At 40.6% G+C, this 14444-nt stretch overlaps 1 protein-coding gene across 1 annotated transcript in view; it reads right to left on the bottom strand.

Moving 5' to 3' along the window:
• Positions 1 to 14444, bottom strand: part of ATXN7 (ataxin 7) — a 142358-nt gene that overhangs the window by 108613 nt on the left and 19301 nt on the right. The window lies entirely within an intron of this gene.

The following is a 14444-nucleotide window of genomic DNA, read 5'->3' as shown; positions in this document are numbered from 1 at the left end:
TTTACTCTTTTTTTGGGGGAGGGGGAGGGCAGGTACAAGACTATAGCAGATGCCTTTCTTCTAGAGGAGCTGCCTAGCCTATGGTGACCCTTTTTTCTAAGTACTTCTCAAGCCCATGCCAGTCATATTTGTATTATGCTACTCCAAACTCCTCTGTTTTGGCCAAAGTTGGACACAAGACCCAAACTGAGACATTCTATTTGTCCTCCTTGGAACTAGAGTTTAGAATGAGGAGGGTCTACTCTGGTCTAGGCTGCAAGCCACTCCCATGTACTCTCAGTCTATAGGAAAAAGCCTGTCAGCAAAGAGAAGAATGGAAGTGCTGCTCAGAGCAAATCTGACCCAGGAGCCCACGAAGTTCCAGAGCAAAGAAAGGGAAAAAGCTGGTCTGCGGGGAGGTGGGTGGAAGGGGTTCTAGGACTTTCCTGTCCCAGGTATGGTCCACCAGAGGCCCAAAGCATTTCCTTCCCTAAGTGTTTAAGAATCCCCTGGACCTACAGAGTAAATGGCTCCCCTGGTCTGAGCCTGAAAGTTTAAGTGATTCTTGATTAAGTGCAACAAAAATAATCTTGTTCAAGACAGTAGAAAGTTTTGGTGTTTTTTTTTTTCTGTTGTCTTCTGTTTTTTTTTTTTTTATTATTGGGGCCCTGGGTGGCTCAGATGGTTAAGCATCTGACTTTGGCTCATGTCATGATCTCACAGTTTGTGAGTTCAAGCCCCACGTTGGGCTCTGTGCTGACAGATCAGAGCCTGGAGCCTGCTTCAGATTCTGTGTCTCCTTCTCCTTCTCTGCCCCTCCCTCTCTCTCTCTCTCTCAAAAATAAAGATCAAAAAATTTTTTTTATTATTTACAATAAATTTTATTTTCATTGATATTCCATTTGACATAATTTCAAATAGGGTCTGTGTTCTAATATGAGCCAAAGAACAGAAACTCTAAAGCTCAGAAGAGATTTTTTTCACACTGTTCTGATTGGGCATGGGGTTTTGGGGTCCCCAAAGTTGATACCTAACATTTTACCCCTTGAGGCTTTACCTACAGTCACAAAGAGAAGAGAGAACATCAACACACAAGAATCAAACTGTAATAAGGAGCTCTTGGGTTACAAACCACTGTCTCTTTAAGGCTATAATGATAGTGAATGTTTTCTTCTGGAAAGTTCAATGTTATTTTTTTTTTTTTAAGTAAAATGTCAGAATATGTGAAAATGCTGCATTTGTTTCTCTTAATACACTAAAAAATAATGGAAGTTTTTAAAATCTTCATGAGTCCATGCTCGGACATGACCACTACTGATGGGGTCTACTCAACACACAAGTTTGGCGACCATCAGGAAACTGGCACCCGAGATTAGGCCCACAGGCAGAAATTTCCCAGAGTGGTAGAATCTCATCCATCCCCATAATGCCAGCTAAGGTTCCAGATGTAGCTAGGAAAACCCAATGTTCCTTGGATCCTGAGACAGCTGAGAAGCACCCAGGCCTATTACACTTCCAAAAACAAGCCCAGCAGCCCGTGACTGGACGTTACCTGCTTTTTGCAAAGCCAATGATCCCGCCAGAAGCAACCAGTGCAGCATAGCCAAAGCCAATCCAGTGTAAAGGCACTAGTGGGCCAGAGTCCTTCTGCGTTCTCTTTCCCTCCGACCAGACAGAAGAGTATACCAGGCCTGCACTTCCTTCCCCTAAGACTGCACCCATGGCGCACAAGCCATGAGGTGTGGAGTCCAGGCCCGCAGGAAACCAAAAGTTTTGTTTTTTAAAGGGCAGATACCACCAGCATTTGTTATACAAGAAGATTCTGCGGAATGTCCAAGGGTTTAGAAAAATCCTCTCATTACCTTTATTTTTTTTAAGTTTATTTAGAGAGAGAGAGAGAGAGAGAGAGAGAGAACATGCACATGAACAGGGGAGGGGCAGAGCAAGTGGGGGAGAGAGAGTATCCCAAGCAGGCACCATGCTGTCAGTGCAGAGAGAACTCCTGAACCACGAGATCATGGCCTGAGCCAAAACCAAGAGTGGGACACTTAACTCACTGAGCCACCCAAGTGCGCCTCATTACCTTTAAACAGAGACCAGCCCACACTGTTACATGAACAATATCAACCTTTACAGGGAAAATGACTTATTTTCCAGAACATTTTTATGTACTTTTAAGACTCTGAGAGCCTCACTGTAATTTAAGGCATAATCTAGATCACTTATTATACTGCCAAGTCTGTCAAAATTAAACAAAAATGCACTAACCATGATAGAGGAAAGAAAAACACACTAAACTCAGTTGGCCCCGTACTGAAGCAGAACAGCATAAACTTCTTTTTATGTCTTAAACCTTCTTAAATGTAGGAGCTTGAATAGCTACTTGAAGGTGCCCTCTTCAAGGGCATGAAAGGGAAGTGAAGAGGGTAGAGAGGGCCCTACAAGGGCGGCAACGCAAGTTCTGACTCGATTCTCTAAGTTAGAGCTAAGGGGAGGCCAGCTCCGGTCTCTCCATTCTGCCCACAGAAAGAATGACAACGAACAGAGGTTTGCTCCATTTATTTACTCAATAAAAACGTACTGAGCATGTGCTCCACGCCAGGTACCGTGCCTGGCACTGGAGTTGACCATGTGTTCAGCTGAAAGGCCTAACCCCTGGGCTACATATTTTTCTTTCCACTCTTTGACCCTCGCTGCAGAGTCCACAGGCCTAAAACAGTTCACCTTATTGTCTGTTTCTTTGGCGATCTTAGGGGGAAAGAAGAATTTGCTAATACTTAAAAGGTGGGAAGGTTTACATAAAATTCCGTATTCCCTTTTGCTTTTGGAAAGTTAATAAATGTGGCCCCTGGGGCCAGCTCTCCTGCATGGGGATAACTGGCTGATGCTGTCACAGGCTGCCCCTTGTCACTGGGCACGTTCTTTTCAAAGTTCCCTCCTAGCTGTATCACTTGTTCCCCTTATACACCTGTCTCTTGTGTGTGACCCTGAGCTCATGTTGTTATCCTAAGGCTCTTCTAAGATCTCCCATATGAAACACCACAGACTAAACATTTTAAAAACAGATGACATGTCACCTGTAATTCTCCAGAAATATGGATTAATGTGGTTTACTCATTCTCTTCCTTGCTTTCACCCTGACAGGCTTTCTCCCTGGCAAAACAAATTTAAGAATGAAACTCTATACTCCCCACAGCCTGACTTTCAATGGTGCTACTGGGTATCCACCCCTTCAAAGGTCAGCTGGAGTTTTCCACCTACTGAGCTTCAGGGTCTGCCCCAAGTCACTCCATTCAACACCAAATGAGAATAGGAAAACATAACTGCTAAAAAGGGAGCTGAGAGAGCGCCTGAGTGGCTCAGTCAATTGAGTGTCCGACTTCCTCTCTGGTCATGATCTCATGATTCGTGAGTTCGAGCCCCGCACTGGGCTCACGGGCTGTCAGCCTATCAGCACAGAGCTTGTTTCAGGTCCTCTGTCCCCCTCTCTCTGTCCCTGCCCTACTTTCACTCTCCAAAAAATAAATATTAAAAAATAAAAAGGAAGCTGAAATCACTTACTAGTAAGGACTCCCAACACCTCTGGCATCGGTTTCATGGGTACATTTTAGTCTCTGCAGTCAGCCACTAGGGCTTTCTCGATTCTCTGTGAATCTGCACATGGAATCTCAGCACTTCTAAAACAGCCTCCATTTTCTGACGATGCCTGGCACTAGAAGGTTTCCATCCACATTCAGCCCCTCCCTTCTCACGAAAGGTTTCCATATAACTATCCCTCACTTCCCTTGCCATTTCAGGTCGCGTGGCTCTCCCATCTCAAGCCCCAACTTCCCCAGGCTTCGCTGAGGTTAACTGGGCTTACTCTCTTTTTAGCTGAGGGGTAAGCCATTTTCCATCAACTGGAACTATGGTACACTATTTCACCATGAGCCTAAAGGAGAAACAAAAATATAATAAAATTGTCAATAATTCTCCACTTTGCGCAAAATACTTGCTCAAGTCAGTAGATCTGTACGTCAATTACAAAAGCACATGACAATAACAGTTGTAGCTGACAATTACTAAACACTTACTATGTGCCCATTTTCAACACACAGTAAATCCTTTAAATGCATTCTCTCACGTAATCCTCCCCGTTCTATGATGTAGGAACTTTCACTGCACTCCTTTAGTAGAGAAAAAACGGAGACTTGTGAGATGAGGCCCTAAAGGGGTAACAGTGAGGCAGCTGCATACTAAAGTGGAGCTTAAAACCATTCCTTCTACTGCCACCCAGCGCAGCAATTCCTACCTCTGTTCCTGCCAACGGAAACTTCTCCTTCCCACCTTCCAAGCAACTCATATCAAGCCTTCAAAACAAACCCCAATAAACCTCTTCAGGTCATCACACCTAAGTCCCTCAATGGGCTTCTTAGAGGCAGGGTCTGCAACATTTCACCCTTGTATCCCCAGGGCCTGATATTTTAAGTGTTAATAAATGCCTGCTGAACAGAATTGAATTCAGTGGAACCACAGGCTCTGACAGCTACCCAACTACTCAAGATAATGTGGGCCTGGGGTGGGATGCTCCTGCCTTGCTAAGAACTTGCAATTATGCCTGAGCAATATGTAGCTGTTCTGGCATCCACCCTCACTCTTCCAGGCCAAATCCACCTATACAGGAAAGAAGGGAAGGAGGGATGAGAAGTCAAGGCCACAACTCCTACTGTCCTCTTGATAGAGGAATAAAAATTCTGTGGTGTTGACAGGGAGGAGGGGAGCCTCAGAGGGACAGAAAGGGTTTCTCCCCCAATATTCTGCCAGGGGGACATTAACCTCCTATCACTGGAGTAGGGTTATCAAATTCTAAAATCCACATAAATATACTTAGTCAAATCATTCTTTGCTACTCTAGCACTGTCCTTTAGGAACGATGTCAAATAAATGAACAGCTAGCCAGTATTTAACACTGGAGGCATACTTATTAACACTACCAATAATAGTAACAACTTTTACTGAGTGTTTATTCTGGGCCAGCCCCTGTGCTAAATACTTTACATGTACTACCCTTTGTAATCTTCACCACAGCACTATGAAGAACATTTATAAATGAGGAAATGAAAGTCTAAAATAGTTAAATGGCTTGCCTGAGGTCACTACCAACTGGCTCACAGTCAAAGCAGTGGCTAGTGTGATAAATATGTAATTTTTATTAATAATGCTTGCAGGGTTTTTTAATTCCCCTACCCTTCCTCTTTATTTTTTTTTAAGTTTATTTATTTATTTTGAGAGGGAGAGAGTACATGTGTGTGCACATGAGCAGAGTAGGGGCAGAGAGAGAGGAGGGAAAGGGAGAGAGAGAGAGAGAGAGAGAGAAAATCCCAAGCAGGTTCCTTGGTATCAGAGCAGAGACCAACTCAGGGGCATGACCACACGACCCATGAAATCATGACCTGAGCCAAAATCAAGGGTTCATGCTTACTTAACTGACTGAGCCACCCAGGCGCCCTCTACCCTTCCTTTTTAAATTTGTTTTTTTTTTTTTTTTTAATGTTTATTTATTTTTGAGACAGAGAGAGACACAGCATGAGCAGGGAAGGGGCAGAGAGAGAGGGAGACACAGAATGTGAAGCAGGCTCCAGGCTCTGAGCTGTCAGCACAGAGCCCGACGCGGGGCTTGAACTCACGAACTGTGAGATCATGACCTGAGCCGAAGTCGGATGCTTAACTGACTGAGCCACCCAGGCGTCCCATACCCTTCCTTTTTAAATACCACCTCAAATAAAGGCCGGCTGGGCAATCTACTACAACTTTTACTTTCTTCTTTCTACCTACTTTAAGTCCCTCCTCTTCTATTAAGCCCTTCTAAGTATTATTTGTGATAAGGATGGCCAATGCTAATCTATATCCACATTCTCATCTTCCTGAACACACAATTAGGCTAAATTTCCCAATATTCATTGCAGTAAGGTGTAGCTATGTGAGTCCTAAAACATGAAGACAAACATTGGGTTCCACTTCTAGAATTGACCCACATAAACTTTGTTTTGGGGCACCTGGGTGGCTAAGTTGATTAACTGTCCAACTTTGGCTCAGGCCATGATATCATGGTTTGGGAGTTTGAGCCCCGCATCAGACTCCGTGCTGACAGTTCAGAGCCTGGAGCCTGCTTCGGATTCTGTATCTCCCTCTCTCTCTGACCCTCCCCTGCTCTTGCTCTGTCTCATTCTCTCTCTCAAAAAATAAATGAACATTAAAAAAGTTTTTAAATATGTAAACAAATAAACAAACCCCTGTTTTGATGCTATCTCTCATACCCTCCACTGCTGGTACAATGGAGAGAGCTCCCAGCACCTAGAGGTGGGCAGAACCACAAAACTTAACCCCTTAGTGACTGGATAAATCAAGAGCCTCCTTGCCAAACCCACACTGAGCGGTGACTTGAATGAGAAATAAACATGTATTTTATTAACCTACTGAGGCATTGGGTAGCAAAATATTTTTTTTTTAATTTTTGTTATTAACAGTTCAGCTATAATTTATTGAAGGTGTACTAACAGGCAATATAGATACTAAGTCTTCTACGTACATATTCATTTCTCACTATGAGGTAAGTATCAACTGCATTTTACAGGGGACACAACCAAGGGTCAGAGATCAATAATCTTTTCCTTCTCCAAACTACAGCATTTATAATCTGAAGGATCTATTTGGTAATTAATTATGGATTACCTTATTATATATGTTGCATTGATAGGTTAAGCAGTTTTCACTCCTGGAGTTTAACTGGTTTTCCTCATCTGGATAGAGAGCTCCTAATAGGAAGTGTAGGTCTTACATCTCTATATTTCATACATTGCTTCATGAATATAAAAATCAACTTATGTATATGTATAAGGTTACCAACTTATACATATAAATTATATAAAATATATCAAATTACACATATAACATATATGACATAAATGACATATATGTGTGACATATTATATATATATGTATATGTTTGTTTATTTATTTATTTATTTATGACGTACACATTCTGTTTGGGCAGCAGGCCTCTTAACTAAATCTGACCAAGAAAATTCGCTCATTTGCAATGAAGAGTTACTTAATACATTTTGTACAGTGCCTGGTATACATTTGATGATCGATAAATGATTGCTTCCCCTCTCCTCTATCCCAACAGCTACTTCAAGTACAATCCTATGTTGCAAGAAGAAAACAAAGATGATCAGAAGATAATGTTAAAATGGTAAGTAGAGGTTGACTTTAATTACAAAGAGTTATTTTCCTATCAGGGAGGAAGACCGCCTAAAATGTTAGGAGCTAGAGCCAAATGAAGATCAATTGCCAGTTACAAGAGTATCTCATTTATGAAAATCTGTTCTAGGTGCCTGGGTGGCTCAATCAGTTAAGCATCAGACTCTTGATTTCGGCTCAGGTCATGATCTCACAGTTTGGGAATTCGAGCCTGCATCGGGCTCCATTATGACAGTACACAGCCTCCTTGAGATTCTCTCTCCCTCTCTGTCTGCCCTGCCCCGGTGCACACGAGTTCGTTCTATCAAAATAAATAACTTAAAAAAAAAAAATCTGCTCGGGCACAACCTTCAGGCACACAAATTCTGGGCAAGCCAAGGAGCAGTGCTTCACAACCCCATTTCATTGCTTAGTGAGCTGCAGAATGGTGCCTGGGGACTCACCTTCTATTTGCTCAGTTACACAGGTCTGGCCACATGGGATTCCCTAGAGCCATGATAACATTATTTGCAGCAAAACACTAATGTGCCCTCCTACAGCTCCTACCGAATTTTTCATATTTTGCTAGAAAACAATATACAGTCATCTGACGAAGATTTGTTCCTTCTGAAGCTGTTTGTTCCCATCCCTCATCTACCCACAGGACTCCATTTCCTACATAAGATATTATTAACATGATGCAGACACTAGCCTTCATATGGTGACATTGCACACTAACCACATATAGAAGGTCCCTGACTTAACAATGTTTTGATTTAACGATTTTTCAACTTTACCGTGGTGCAAAAGTAATACAAATTCAGTAAAAAGCATACTTAGAATTTTGGAGTTGGATCTCTTCCCAGGCTGGCTATCTGTAGTGTGGCACTCTCTCGTGATGTCAGGCAGCAGCGGGGCCACAGCTCCTAGTCAGCCACGCGACCATGAGGGTCAACCACCTGCCCACCCATACACTTAAAACCATCGCATACCCATAGAGTCATTCTGGTTTTCACTATCAGCACGGTAATCAATGAATTACATGAGATATTCATCATATTCTTATAAAACAGGCTTCGTGTTAGAGGACTTTGTGCAACTGTAGGCTCTCATAAGCACGTTTAAGGTAGGCCAGGCTAAGCTATGATGTTAGGGAGGTTAGGTAGGTTTTTAAGTAATCTCTACGCCCAACTTGGGGCTCAAACTTACAACCTGGAGATCAAGAATCACACGCTCTACTGAATGAGACAGCCAGGTGTCCCCAGGTTAGGTGTTTTAAATGTATTTTTGACTTACAATATTGTCAACTTATGATGGGTTTATTGGGATATAACTCCGTTAATTAGTTGAGGAAGATCTGTATAGCAATTCTCTGATCTTTACATTCGCTAATTAATGTAAATATTTAAACCTTTCACTTAAATATCATGTTCCAAAACATCTCTCTTTGAAAAGTTCTTTTGAGAAGAAATGAACACAAATGTGGGTCAGTTACTTCATTTGGTATAACTAAAGTATACATTTGGTTTCCTTACTCCTGCTCGGTAAATAGTTGTAGTATTCAATTTTTGATGGGATGGACTTTTCCCTGGGTAGTTTTCCCTTTAACTTTGTAGTATCATCTTTAACAGTACGCAATAAGGTTAATGCTATAATCAGCTATTACGTCGGCACATACGACTTTAGCTGTTGTTCAAATATAGCAACAGAGTATAGAACACCCAAGCTAGAAAAGTACAGGTCTGAAAATTAAACTCTGGGCAACAACTTCTTTTGAAAATAAATATGTTTTTTGAAAGTTTATCATTAATGCTGTTTTTAAAATAAAATTCTTTTTTTAAATGCTGAATGAAAAAAGCCAATCTCAAAAAATCACATTTATGTAACATTCCCAAAATGACAAAATTATAGAGTTGGAGAACAGATTAGCGGTTGCCAGGAGTTAGGCATTGTGAGGCTAACGGAAATGACTATAACCATAAAAGGGTAGCATGACAGGGATTTCTGTGGTGATGGAATAGTTCTGTATCTTGATTACTGTAATGGTCATACAAATCTACACATGATATAAAATGACACAGAACTACACACATACTTTATACCAACATCATTTTTCTGGTTTTGATATTGTTAGGTAACATGTAATTGATGGGAAAAACTGGGTGAAGAGTAACCAGGACCTCTCTGAACTGTCTTCCCAACCTGTGAATCTTTAATTATTTCAAAATAAAAAAATCAAAAAAAACAAACACCAAAACTAAACTAAGTATGTTAGATTATAAACATATTTCACAGAATCATTTATGAAACCTGTACGATTAAATACAACTCAAGCCTATGCAATTATTTTTTTATCATCTGATTTTCCATTTTGTATACAAACTACCCATGATCTTGATAAAAGCAAGGAAAGAGTAGAAATGGAATAGGTTTTATAATGGGTCTTGCTGTCAGGATGCTTGCTGTTCATGAGAACATGAGTAACATAGACCACTTAGGCAGCAACTATCTGCATGTCTTACAAAGGGCAGGTAATATATGATGTGCAAAAAATAAAAACATGCACTTAAAGGCTTATCTTAAAATCCATAAGACCTTGCCACTAAAAACAAAATAGAAAGCCAAAAAAAAAAAAAAAAAAGAAAAGAAAAAGGTAGAAAGCCATGGAACAGCATACCTGAAGCCTTAAAAATAAAAAACAAATGTTATGATTTCTGCATGCTAATGAAGATCCCACTGTGCATATGATTATGTGTAATTTGCAAAATACATTATTAGACTTATATGATTACCAAACAAGAGATTTTTTCTTTTTTTTTTAGGTACACATGGCAATAGTTTCTACAATTCAAACATCTCTCTGGCTAAATTAATATAAATTGCTGCCACATACCAGTAATAAATAAGAGACAAAAAGAATTCCAGAAGGTGGGATGCAAATTAAACACAGCCAGTATAAGTTCTTCTCACTTGAGCTTTAGACAGAAATCTTTTTATCACTGATTAAATGTAACATTCTGGGACAACATCAAAAACATGACTCCCCGATTCCATGTATCTCACACCTAAGCTGGCTCAACACTGGCTCATCATAACTCGGAATCTAAAGAGAGGTTGGCAGCACTTCATAAATACCTTCCTGTTCGCTCCTTTCTAGTGATGCAATCTGACCTACATTTCCAGTGCCCGTTGAAACTTCATAGGAGGGGGAAGAGGAGAGTTTTTCATTTCTCCTACCCTCTGATTAACTAGGACAGCAAATGCCACTCAAGGGACTGCTACTGGGCAGAAGCAAAGGGGGGGAAAAAGTCATGCCAGTAGGAAATTCCACAAGAGAACATTTAAAAATCCTGCATTCTCTGATTCTGCAAACAAACTGTCATGGCTTTACAAGATGACAGCAAAGAAGAGTTGCCCCACTTTACACCATAATCAGCCTAGAACACCAAGGGCTTTTATTTACTTCAGGCTCCCAGTGTGATGAAAATTAAACTTGAACTACAGACTCTCGTCCGTGCAACTGTCTTTTTGTAAAAATAAGCTTTTAATTTTACAATGATGTTAAGTTTACAAATAGGGTGTAAAGACCATACAGAGTTCCTATATGCCCCACATCCTGTTTCCCCTATTGTTAACCTCTCCCATTAGTATGCTACATTTGCCACAACTAATGAACCAATACTGACATATCATTCTTAGCGGAGGTCCACATTTTATTCCAATTCCCTTAGTTTTTGCCTAATATCCATTTTCTGCTCCAGAATCCCATCCAGAATATCACATTACATTTACTTGTCATATCTCTTTACTCCTCTTCGAAACCGGCAGTTTCTCAGACTCCTTTTCTGATGATCTTGACAGCAGTTTTGAGGAGTACTAGTTAGAAATTTTATAGACAGTCTCGACTGTCCAATGGCTTTCTCATGGATTATAGTGGGATTATCAGATTTGGGGAGGAAGACCACAGTAAAGTGCCATTTTAATTGCATCATATCAAGTGTACATTTATCATTGTTCATGTTACCTTGATCATCTGGCTGAGGTAGTGTTTGTCACGTTTCTCCACTGTAAAGGTTTATTTCCTCCCTTTCCCTACTATATGCTTCAGAAGGATGTCACTAAGTACAGCCCACATTTAGGGGATGGACAGTTATATTTCACCTCCTTTTGGGAGATTATTGCTAGAAATCATTGGAAATTCTTCTACATGGAAGATTATCTATTCTTTCCTATCTGCATACTTGGCCAATCATTTATTTACATCAGTATGGACACACAGATATTCCTTTTATATTAATATTTTATTTTTACTTGTTTATATGTTTATTAGCACCATTACATTAGATATGTATATTGTATATTTAATTTATATTTATTTTACATCTTGGGTTATAATTTAAAGTTATATTATTTAGTTGTTTAAATTGTCCTAGCTTCGACCCACTGGGAGCTCTTTTAGGCTCCTGTGTCCCTTTGACACACCCCATCAGGTACGTTGTGTGGTGTTTTTGTTTTTAATTGGTGTGTTTTGTTTTAGCACTTTCTTGCTTTCTGGCATCAGAAGATGCTCCAGGCTCATCTTGTTTATTCCCTGCCCCAGCCGTGGAATTAAGTCATGTCTGGTTCCTTTTATTGCAGAATGGATTTAGAAACCAAGGACTGGGCAACTGGGTCTTATCATAGTCTTTTAATGTTTGACACTTTAAAATTTCTACGTAAACTACTTCTATAGTAAATCAACAATTACCTTTTAAGTATCTTCCTTTTGTGGTATAATATGATAAATCATGACGATGCTCAGTAATCAAACTACCATCTGACTAGCCACCTTTCAGGTTTGATATGGACAACAAATGCCTTATGATAATCAAATTCCTCCAAAAAAATTTTTTTTCTGTTGTTAAGGGGGAAGAGAGAGGAAATCTAGATTTAAATGCAGCATGCTTGCTGTTCTAATCAAGAAGGTCTCCTCCTTTCTCCCCTCATTAACATTAAACAGTATGTCAACTCTTAATTACCTGAGCTAAAGGAAAATACAAATATCAGTTGGGTCTGGCTTTGAAATATATTAGTGAGGAGTTATGGCAGCAGCTCCACCTTCCTATTTATGGTTTGTTTATTTTAATGTTACACAGTTTTTCTTCTTTGAAACTAAACTGATGAGCCCAACACAAGGACAGAACCAGGAGCTTCTGCAGCAGTGGGGGCACCTAGTGGGAAGCAAACAGATTTCTGTAGATAACTGTAGATAACTCTACAGACTGGAGTTAATCCCCTGCAACACACACAGGAAAATTCAACCTCAGACTCCAACCGTTTGTCTGTGTAAACAGGCAATGCTAATAAAATCTTTGGTGACCTCGGATTTGTTTTTTGTTTTTTTAGAAGAAAATAGGCTGGAGCCAGCCCCTAATACTGCTTTTCTCTGTCATCTTTTTCTCACTCATCTAACATTTATACTCAATAAACATTTCTTGAGCCTCTAGTATGTACTAGGCAGCACATTATGCCTGGTGCTTCCAATTAATCCAATAGATTAGACAAACAATCAAGAGCCCTGTTCCCATTTTTACCTCCCAGCAGAGCTGCTGAAATTGTTGGGAGATAAGTCAGGACTTTACAACGCTAAAGGTACAAAATGGTTTGAAGAAGCACATGGTTTAATGTCTACTTATAATGTTGATATCAACACCTTAGAAAGATCATAACTTCCTTATTCGTAAAACAGATCTAAGCAAACCTACTTCACAGGGATATTGAATGGAAAGCACAGGCCTGGCATACGCAATGGGTTCTGTAAGTATTAGTTCATGTTCACATTTTGCATTTCATCATAAACATACCCAGGAAACACTAGGACTGCCCCAGTAAGGTGACTGGTTCACTGTCTTTTTTTTTTTTTTTTTGGCAATTTTATTATCTTTGTAAACACTAAAATCACGATCTTTTAAAAATAAAAAATGTCTTGGGGTGCCTGGGTGGCTCAGTCGGTTAAGCGGCCGACTTCGGCTCAGGTCATGATCTCACGGTCCGTGAGTTCAAGCCCCGCGTCGGGCTCTGTGCTGACAGCTCAGAGCCTGGAGCCTGTTTCAGATTCTGTGTCTCCCTCTCTCTGACCCTCCCCCATTCACGCTCTGTCTCTGTCTCAAAAATAAATAAACGTTAAAAAAAAAAATTTTTTTTAAATAAAAATAAAAAATGTCTGTTCCTATGTCCAAGTCAACCTGTGTTTGATAAATAATGCACATTCATCGAGGAGGCATGGGCCAGAACGGGCAGGAAACATGTATTAACAACAGCAGCTAACATTGCCTGAAAGCTTATTTTTGTGCCTGGCACTGTGTGGATGTTACACCAAAAGCCCATGAGGCAGACATTTTAATGAGCCCTAATTTCTGAATGAGAAACTGAGGCTATAGAGGTAAAGTAACCTGCGTGAGGTTGCCAGGCACTCTACCCTCACAGAAAAACAGCAACAAACAACAGAATTCTACCAAACAACTGAACATAAACATCCGTTCCTTACCTCACGCTGCTAATTCCTTTTCAAACACTAGTGCTGGGTGCTACAGTGGAATGAAACCTTCAGCTAAAATGCTTCCTTTGCTACAGAGATGCAAACCGGGAGAAGGGCTATAGACACTTTGGCCCCCAAAGGGGACTGCAAAGTGGGACTTCCCACTTCCAAAAGATTTTCAATACATAAAACTCATCAAGGTCTCCCTACAGCGTTTTACAGAGAGTAGCAACTCCCTGGCCTAGCCTGCAAGACTCTTCCCCCTGTGACCCCAGTTCTTGCCTTGGGACATTTGTACTACATTCTACTTCTGGATGGAGCTAACTTTTTTTTTAATGTTTATTTATTTTGAGAGAGAGAGAGAGAGAGAGAGAGCGCACTCCAGAGTGAGTGAAAGAATCCCAAGCAGGCACAGAGCTGGATAGGGGGTTTAATTCCACAAACCCTGAGATCATGACCTGAGCCAAAATCAACAGTCAGATGCTCAACTGGTGAGCTACCCAGGTGCCCCTGGACCCAGCTAACTTCTTCAGGACTCAGTTTAGAAGTCATGTACCCCTTCATATAAATGGAGTTAATCCCATACTCTGATTCCGTAAAACTGGTTTCAGTCCACTTCTTCATGAATGTCAATATCCTCAGAATGAGCATCCATACTACCCTGTAGCAAAGACCTCCCTACAGGTGTTACCCCTAGGACAATCACATAAAGGTGTGGAGAAGAGCA

This window comes from Panthera uncia, chromosome A2, assembly GCF_023721935.1.
Source record: "Panthera uncia isolate 11264 chromosome A2, Puncia_PCG_1.0, whole genome shotgun sequence".
NCBI classification, from domain to species: Eukaryota; Metazoa; Chordata; class Mammalia; order Carnivora; family Felidae; genus Panthera; species Panthera uncia.
The sequence above is the reverse complement of the archived record's forward strand: the minus strand, read 5'-3'. Positions and strand labels throughout refer to the sequence as shown.